Genomic DNA, 9,387 nt, shown 5'->3' with positions numbered 1-9,387 from the left:
GATTTATTTACACTAAATTCTGTGCATTTCCTTTTTCCCAGTCAGTCCCATTAGGTGAACTCCTAATATGCTTCTTGAAATTGATTTTAACTTTCTATCTATTTATATTAATAAAACAGCTCAACAGTATATAGATCGATACCTAGCACTGAAAAATAGTAATACACATTTCTCCAGTTGGGGTCAAATACAGGAAAAACTAAGTTCCTGCCATCCTACGAATTTGTCTCACCTATTGTACCTCACCTTTTAGTACTACGGTGTAATGGCAAAACACCTTTTATTTTGACAAAAAGCATAGGTCCAAACTACCAGCATCTTTATTATTATTATTATTTGAAGCCAGGGAACACCAGTTACATGTGAACCGACTCATTAAATATCTGTAAGAAATGAATGTACCAATGTAGCCAGCATCTTGAAAATAAATGCTAAATGAAGAGAGGGCAAGGAGATGGGGTTTATGTCTTACAGAGAATACTTGCGCATTCAGACTGCAAACACAGAAAAAGATATGAAACTCTCATACCACGGACATGATCAAGTAACGATGTGGAAATGAAAGCCTCTTCTCTGTGACTTCATTTATCCTATTTCTACCCTCAAACAGTATTTCCTTTCTCTCATCTCTCAAGTCTTGTCTGGCTCCTTTTCTCTCTTCCTTTTCCTCATTTATATTTCTTTCTCAGTCCTGGCTATTCCTCCATGACTACACATCCTCATCAGTCAATGTTAAGTACCAGCAAGCAGCAACTTTTTAAATGTCAATTTATTCGCTATAGGAAAGGGTAGTCAAACTAAGTAAATGTCACTTAATCTTATTATAATATGAAATTGTACTAGTTCAAACAAATTAGCAAAAGTCTGATTTATTTCAAAATCCAAGGTTAGATTTTTAAAACAGAGCTTAAAATTTAAATTTTAAAATGAATTTAAATGTATGTATTTTATTTCTTGTGGTTTTTGTTTTTTGCATTTAATTACAAAACACTATAAACAATAAATAAGCAAAAATAAAATGACAACTGAAAAGAATAATGCTTTATCCCCAAATAATCTGTTTTTATGATTTATTTCCTATGTAAATACTTATTTTGATGGGAAATAGGTAAATTTGACATTGGTCAAGTTTGTAGCTGTCACAGTTCCAAATCACTAAGGGTCTGGATTCCTGAATGTTTGACTAAACTGAATAAGCACCCATTTCCCATGGGTTCTTGAAAAAGTAGCTCTTAGCAAAATCAGTCTATTTAGCCCATCAGAGACTTTTCAGACAGTATAGAATTTTCATTCTCAATCCCAATTAATGTCTTTTCTATTAGTGGTCTATGATGATATATTAGTGCAGCATATGTTTTTTATTATTAGAATATCAACTTTTGAAAATGTAGTTTCTTTTATACACATACAGTCACACTTTCACCCTGTATCCTTGGGGATGCAACCAACTGCAGATTGAAAATAAATATTTGAATATACAAAACCATTAAAATCACAATAATAAAAAATAATGCAAATAGAAAAACAGTATAGCAACTATCAGTACAGCACCTACATTGTATTAGGTATTATAAGTAATCTAAAGATGAGTTAAAATATACAGGAACAGCCAGGTGTGGTGGCTCACGCCTGTAATCCCAGCACTTTGGGAGGCTGAGGCGGGCGGATCACAAGGTCAGGAGATCGAGACACGGTGAAACCCCGCCTCTACTAAAAATACAAAAAACTAGCCGGGCGCAGTGGCGGGCGCCTGTAGCCCCAGCTACTCGGGAGGCTGAGGCAGGAGAATGGCGTAAACCCTGTCTCTTATACACATCTAGATGTGTATAAGAGACAGGTCTAGATGGCGCCACTGCACTCCAGCCTGGGCGACAGAGCAAGACTCAGTCTCAAAATAAATAAATAAAATAAAATAAAATAAAATATACAGGAAGATGTACACAGTTTATAGCAAATACTGTGCCATTTAAAATAAAGAACTCAAGTATCCAATTTTGGATTTTGAATCTTGTTATCTATGGGGTCATGAAACCAATTCCTCCACGGATAATGAAGGACAACTGTATTTCTTTTGGTATGATAGCCCAATCAGTTTTAAAGCATGGTTCAACATCTATCATCTGGAAAAGTAGAACAACATGAGTAAACCTTTAAATTATAAATGCATTGAAGTTATCTCTCTTCTTTAAAAATGACATAGAATATCATATATAACACACACAAAAAATGAGGAAGGCAATTCCAACAAGAGAGGAAAATAGAGCTGGGAAAAGCATCTGACATACGATATTTTCCTCACTGACTTACTGGTTAGCAGCAAGGAGTACACGATAAATTTCAAGTTTAACTGGAACAGCAAGATGAATTTATGGTAAGTTGAAACAAAGTCATAACATGTGAAGAGAAAACGAGTTTTAGGAAATGAGAAATGCAAGTTTTTGTATAATAAGCTTTTATGTCATCAGCTCTATAAATAAAAATGATATTTGCTTTGCTGGGTCAAAATAATAAAATTTATATTACAGGAGATCTGAAACAGATTTTAGGCAACTTCTACAAATTGTTTTGAAACTTCTATGATGTTCAAATTCTGATGTTAAATGTATATAAGGAAAAAAATAGGAATCTATTGGTGAATCTTGGCCACTGTGCTCTGTCTGAATCTACAGATTAATTCCTTAGTATATGACAGGTACTCACTGGGAATAATTGTGTAATTTGGGATGGGCAGTTAGCATTAGATATCACTCTATTCTCTATCATTTTGAATGCTTAGATACATATATAAAAAGACAAAAATGTAATTATTACTAAATATCAAATAACTATTGACAAATAAAAACTAAGGAATATACATGAGTATATTTTTTTAACAAATTATTGAATATTTTCCGGGTTCTAGGCACTGTGTCTTAGGCAGAATTTCAATGGTGTGCAGAACAAAACTTGTGCCCTAAAGGAATTTTGGAAAGTGTTAAATAAATTAAATCCCAAGCACAAATAGTTTTATACTTTACGAACACACTTCTATCTGTGCTGTTTAACTTAAGTTTCTTGAACGACCTCAGTTTAAGATTTTCATGTATTCCTCAATTGGAGTTACTAATTTTCAGGCTGCCAATCTGATATTGTGAGTTGTATCCACAGCCTGCAGATCATTTTTTAAATTTATGAAAGGTTTCTTGATTTCGTCTCACTCTGCTGCTTAGGTCTTTGAAGACAGATCTTGGACTCTGTTCCCTAAATATTCATTAAACACTGAAATGAGCAACTCGATGGAAATAAAAAACATTTAAGCAAATATTAAAATAAAAAATAAATAAAAATAAAATAAATAAATAACATAAAATAAAATAGTGCATGTGATTCCATGGTTCCATGTGATTCCATGGTTCCATGTGATTCCATGGTTCCATGTGATTCCATGGTTCCATGTGATGTGTTTCATAGCCTAGCAACTCTGGTGCCTCTGTCCTGCTGTTGCTCCTAACCTGTCATCCAGCTGCACTGTGAGACACCAGCAAGACTCTCCCCTCATCCCCCATCCTGATTTTGTAGCTTAGATACCATGAGGCGCTTGTATAATCTGGACACAGCCAGGCCTAGTGGACTTTGATTTCAGTCTGTTACCACTCACTAGTGATTTGACCTTTGGTACATCACTTAACCCGCTCAATGCTCAGTTTTCTCATCTGTAAGATAAAAGTTTGTACTAGATGGTCTCTTAAATCACTTCAAGCTGGAAAGTGTCATGAGTTTTTGAACACAATAAACACTAGGCTCCTGAAATTTTGGCACAGTCCCGGTTTGTTTTCTGTGGATATAAAGTTATTCAAAGTTCCTTTGAAAATGGAAGCTAATGTTGCATTCATTGAAAATAAAAAGAATTGCTTATTACTCGTCAATGTGGTAACCATCTAAAATTAAGGTATAGAATAGAAGGCATCATTAGGAATGGGAAGTGGTGGAAATAAAAACAAGGATGACAAGTAAAAATACACTAAGTGAGAGAATTAAAAAGTCACTAAGTCAATGAAACAGAGAGTAGGAATTCTATTCACTGAATTATTTAGTCACTCATTCGAGAAACTGGTCACAAATGTAAATAAAACAGAAACCACAGTCCTTGTATATATATGTTGTGGTCAGGAAGAAAGAATGGGGCATATTTACATATTAATAAACATTAGTTATAAATAAGAAATACATCAGGTAAAAGAAAATAAAAGGGGGTAGAGATGATATAATTCAATACTTTAGGGCATATTGTATAATTACAAGCCTATCAAGTTACTGAGATAAAACGTCATAATCTCAATTCTGTTCAACTATATTGTGGATATTTATTGGATGTGTACAATGTTATAAAATGGGAGGAGGAAGTGAAAAATATGTCCAAGGTCCAGGGGCTTAAAATCTATGGGAAAACAAGGGGGACATGGAGCAATTAAATGACAATGAAAGTTAATGCGATATTAAATGTTAAACCTAGTTTCAGAACCAATAATCTTTATTGGAGTAGGGAAAGAGAGCAAACTGAGTTCATCACCAAGTTATAAAATGCGTTTATTTTAACTGTTAGATCTATTATTCTCATCATCAAAGTCTCAGAATGTTTCTTTTGATTTTTGGTTAGGAATGAGTTTTAAGGGAAACAATCAAATTATATCATCAGATGATAAAGGAAACCTCAACTTAATAGCTGTTCAGACACAGTAGATAATGGCAAGATGTTGCTGGCTCACAATTAATTGTGTATGAAGCAGCAGCAGAGCCATTCTTTTGTGACTGGGGATGATTAACTCCCCAGCTATTAATCATCTAATTGTTAAAACTGATTACCTAAAAACTTGTTAGCATGTTAAATTAGCTCTACTGTCCCTCACCTTTTAAAAACTATGTAACTGGTCAAAACATATTAGAGCTTTGATTCGATTTACAAGCTGTCCATTTTTTGTTATTTTCAAGGTGAAAATCTTTCCGACGGTTTTAGAAAGGTAGCTCCTTTCACATTTTGCAGAGAAAATGGATGTAAACAATAAAGAGATAAGAAAAATCAAACTGGTATAATGGACATCTGGGCTGTGATCAGAAGGGATAGTAATTTAATAAAGTCTGGCCTGTGTTTTATTACATCTATATCTATGTGTATATTTAATACACACATCTGGTAGAAATACAAATAAGTATATATACATATATTGAAAATTACTCATCTATATTAGTTATTGTTTAACACAATTTCCATTTGGAGTTTGACACAACAGTATAAATGTGCATTTCTCTTAAGTTCTTCTTTTTCTTAGTACAAATAGTTTAGCACTGACTGCTTCAGTAACCTCCTAACTAACCTGTGTACATCCTCTTGCCTTTCTCAAATTGACACTTCCATTCTGCTTTTCCTGTGGTCTTTCAAAAATCAGAATCTGCTTATATGAATCTCCTGTTTAAAACTCACTGTGATCATGCCTATATTTTAATTGAAAAGACTTTTGTCTCAGCAGTGTATATGTACGGGTCTGCTGTTTTAAGCTACTCCCTGGAGGTGGTGAGTTGCTGTCTGAGGAGCCCTAATGAAGAACAGGTTTGCTGTGTTGGGGCTTAGTCAGCAATGGAAAGACTCATCAGAAGCCCACCTTCCTGAAATGAGCAAGTGTAGTACTTCAACTGCGTTCCGCTTGGATCAGCCCCAGAGGGTTTTCCTACATCATAATGGAAATGGTTTTTCATTGTTGAAATGAATGGTATTTGACACTTGTGGTCAAGTTTACAAGATTGAGTAGGCACCTCTACATTTTTCTGAACAGAGTTTAAGAAGACACCAAAGCCAGCTGATCTATACTACATATAGCTACACTGAGAATGACGACCTGGCACTAAGAGGCCATCCCCTTCTATGGTAGACAGCCTACTCCTGCCTGGTTGTGACCTGATAGCACAGTACTGCTTCTGGAATACGGTCACATTTGAACTTAAGCCTTTCATTTAAGATCATGGTAGACTGTCTAAAAGGACAGAAAGCTGAGGATTTTATTCAACTCACATAACAGATTGTGCTTTTTTCCTACTTGTTAGTAAGTGTTTTAATGTGTAATGGAATTTGGATGAAGGCTGTTGTTTTTCTTCTCCAGCCTAAAAAGTGTGTATATTAAATTGTGTATATTTACAGTGCACAACCTGATGTTTTGATACAGGTATCCATTGTGAAATGACTACCACGAGTAAGCCAGTTAACACACCTGTAGTCATTATCGGCAGTGACTTCTGGAAGATACAGATATCTAACAAACAAGAAAAAACCAGTAAGTGCAAATGACAAAACCGGCTCACATTATTTGCAATACACATCAAGGCCTCCCCACTGCGTATCTGATAAGGGTGAAACTCACTTGCAAGTCATCCAAGCTTTCCGTGACCTTCCCACTCCCTCATTACAGCTACTTATCTTGAGAGACCTGGTCAGACCATATCACTCTTATCTTCCTCTTCAGACCCCTATTATTATTCTGTGCATTTTCTCAAGACGAACCCTCTACCTGAAACATCATGCCACACAATTAAATCGTATTCATCTTGTACAACTCAATGTAGATACTGTCTCCCCAGAAAGATCTCGTCCACCTTTGCAGGTTCGGTTGGGGGCCCGCCTGCCCAGCGTGCTTCCTGAGCATGCTCGTGATGCTCTTTGCCACCGTGGGTTGAAATCGTCGGTTTAGCCATTGGCCCCCTTCTCTACTTAGTGAACAACAAACATAACAGCAGGTGCTTTATCTTTTTCTGACAACCACAATGCTCAGCAAAATGCTAGGTGGCCTAAATAAAATCTCCCGTGACTGCTTCAACGGACATCTAGGGGGAACATCAGGGACATCTCCCTGTCTAAAAAAGAAATGTTTACAATGAGCATTTTCTTAAGATCCTGACCTACGTATTCACAGAGTGAATAACATCGTCCTCAGATATTTCTTCTACTAACAATTACATATATGCTTCCATAGATATTACTGGGTAGAGCTTGTCATTATAGATTTGAGAATGTTCTTACATAATACCAAAACGTCCTGAAAAACATGACTCTGTATGTTAATGATCTGCAGTTAGTCAGCCTGATAGTGAAAATAGCCGGCCACTGGGAAACATGTACATGAATCACAACAAGGCTATCCAAATTATTTGGTTTAGTGTGTGTGGATAAGTGCTGGTGTTAAATTTCTTAGGTGAGGAACACAGAAATCATCTCACCAACTTCTGGATGTGGCTTACAAATGACCTCATCCCTGTATCCTTCCTGTGGTAAGTGCGCTGGGATCTAAAGCATCATTCTCCTCAGTGGTAGTAAATTATTGACTTTGATTATGCTTTAAGAATGATAAAATCGGCTCCATTAGTATGTGCATTTATATTCCAAGTACACCACGTAAGCTTCAGTGAGTCAATTGTTTCCTGGAAATTACCAACATGGGTGTACATAATCTGTCGTTTTATCCTACACAATGCAAAGGACACTGTGTAACAGCGAATCGTTTATTGGACAACAGCGGTATCATGGGGATATCTTGTATTTATTTTATTGATCACCTGAAAACTGCTGATACTGGTTTATAGGGCCATATGTTTCCTATAGTAAACGTTCCTTCACCTATCAACTAGAATTACAAAATAATTCCAAATTCAAGCATTTATAACTTCAACAGAAAAAAAAGCAAAAATCAATCTCTTGCTTATCCCTGTAATTCCCCGGCAAGAAAAAATAAAAGCAAAACCAAGCAAGTAAATGTATCAGGTTATATTTAATGGGCATGTCTGCGTGGTTTATTTTTTAAAATGGAGAAGAAAAGAGAAATAATATATTTTGAATATATGCCATGGAAAATGTTATAGCTTCTTTACTAATATAAAGTATTTAAACATGACAATGGCATTATTATTAGGTACTTAATGTTCATTTATAGATGAGTAAACTGTAAAATGAGGTCATTCACAATCCAACACTGCTCTTTTCACACCACTCTAATTTTGGAAGTATTAGTGAAATTTGTTAATTGTTAAGAATACTAATAATCTAAGTGTTGGCATTTATTTAATTGCATAGCTGAGTAAAATTTATTGACATTTCATTGGAAAATGAGAAAATTTAGATTTTCATGCAAGAATATTAGCTTCAAATATCTTAGTATTCAGTTCATCTAATTGCCCACCTAAACAAGAAAATTTGCATAATTGCTTAGCAAACACTGGTTATACAATGGAAAATTGAATGGCACTTTAAAAATAATGAAGTAATTTGGAATGCAGAGATGAAGGCCCCAAAATAAGGGAAGCTAAAAGAAAAAAAAAAAATCATTCTCTTATCAATCTTATTTTATTTACCCCCATTATTTACTTCCCAATGCATTGGGAATTCTAGACTCTGAAATTTGTTTTACAATCAAATCATAAAGTGTTTAAATACAGTATTCCTGTATTGTTACCTAGATATTGTTTCCCTAGTTTCTAAATGTGTGTTCTGGAGATGTTGAGGAAAATGCTCTTTTTTGAAAGAAAACCTTTCTTTGTTTCTCTATACCAATGATACACTGTATAGAATACCTTAAATGTTAAAAAAAGATGCCTATCTATTAATATACAATGCAATTGTTAAGGCTTTCAAAATACCCCTGAAGTATAGCCACTGGTCCTTATTTGTCCACCCAAAGTATGTTGAAAGCCTAGTACAACTGACCAATTCATTCATTTTGTCTGCTGCCCAAATAGAGCCAATTTATCAAGACAGGGGAATTGCAATAAAGAGCTTAATTCATGCAGAGCTGGCTGAACGGGAGACAGAAATTTTATTATTACTCAAATCAGTCTTCCCCAAAATTCAGAGGCTAGGGTTTTTCAAGGATAATTTGGTGGAAGAAAGGGTGTGACCTGGCAATGGGTGCTTGCTGCTAATTGGTTGGGGGTGCAATCATAAGGGAATGGAAAATGGTCCTCCTGCATGCTGAGTCCCTTCTGGGTGGGGCCATTGGAGTGATTAGTGGGTCCAGGTGGAGCCATCCATCATCAGATGTGTGTGCAAAAAAACCTGAAAAGACATCTGGAAAAGCCAATCTTAGGTTCTACAAATAGTGATGTTATCTGCAAGAGCAATTACAGAAGTTGCATATCTTGTGACCTTTGAAATAATGGTGGATAATCCTTTATGTCTACACTGTAGCAGAATTTAAGTTCCTCTCATCCTTTAAACCTGGTGGTCTCTCATTAACTTTACAAAGGTGGTTGAGAAGGGCTATTATCATTTAAACTATAAACTAAATGTCTCCCCAAATTAGCTGGTCCCAAACTCAGGAATAATTAAGGGCAGTTTGCAGGCTAAAGGCAAGATAGAGAGTTGGTTACATC

Source organism: Mandrillus leucophaeus, unplaced genomic scaffold, assembly GCF_000951045.1.
Source record: "Mandrillus leucophaeus isolate KB7577 unplaced genomic scaffold, Mleu.le_1.0 Scaffold1136, whole genome shotgun sequence".
Taxonomy (NCBI): domain Eukaryota; kingdom Metazoa; phylum Chordata; class Mammalia; order Primates; family Cercopithecidae; genus Mandrillus; species Mandrillus leucophaeus.
This window is presented reverse-complemented; position numbering follows the sequence as displayed.